An 812-nucleotide genomic window follows, 5' to 3' on the forward strand; every position below is an offset into this window, starting at 1 on the left:
GTGAAATAAAGAAGGTGAAACATCTCTCTTTTATTTAGCAGACTTTTATTTGGGGGTAATTTTGAACTTTCAGAAAATCTACAAAGATAGTACCAAGAGCTTCGGTATGTGCTCACCCAGTTCCCATATTGTTAACATCTCATGTGACTGTGAGACTTCCATCATAACTCAGAAATCCTTGGTTTTCCGTAACCAAACTCCAGGTGTCTTGGATCTCACCAGCTTCCTGGGAGTGTCCTCTTCCCACATCTGCGTTCGGGAGGCCTAGGCTGTCAGACCTCCTGGGCTCCTGGGCTGGGCCGACGTCTCAGGCCTTGTCTTTCATGATCTGGACAGCTTTGGAGAGGACTCGTCAGGTAGTTTGTAGAGTTGCCCTCAGTCTGGGTTTGTCTCAAGTGCTTCTCTTGATTGGGTGAGCGCTGGGTTTGAGGTGTGAGCTGCCTTCCTCATCACCCGTGTCTGGTGCGCGGAGACAGTGTGCCTTACGGGGGTGTTGCCCTGATCGCTGGTGGCGTTGGAGGCTGCTGGGTCTCCCCTCTGAGGAGTCGTCGCTCGCCCCTTTCCACACTTTAGAAACAAATAGTTAAGCGCAGTCTGCCCTCCGTTGGACACAGGGTTTGAGTTAAGCGCCATCCCCTGAGGTGGATGGTGATTTCATCTGTTTTCTTCTGTTTATTCATTTTATTTATTGATCCCATTTACTCATCAGCACTGACTCGGGTAAACGTCCTTTCTGTTTCGGGCTGTAGTTCTGTACTGACGTTACTCATTTGCGGCTTCAGTTGTTCCAGCTTCGGCCGTTGGCACTCTCT

This window comes from Capricornis sumatraensis, chromosome 12 (genome assembly GCF_032405125.1).
Source record: "Capricornis sumatraensis isolate serow.1 chromosome 12, serow.2, whole genome shotgun sequence".
NCBI classification, from domain to species: domain Eukaryota; kingdom Metazoa; phylum Chordata; class Mammalia; order Artiodactyla; family Bovidae; genus Capricornis; species Capricornis sumatraensis.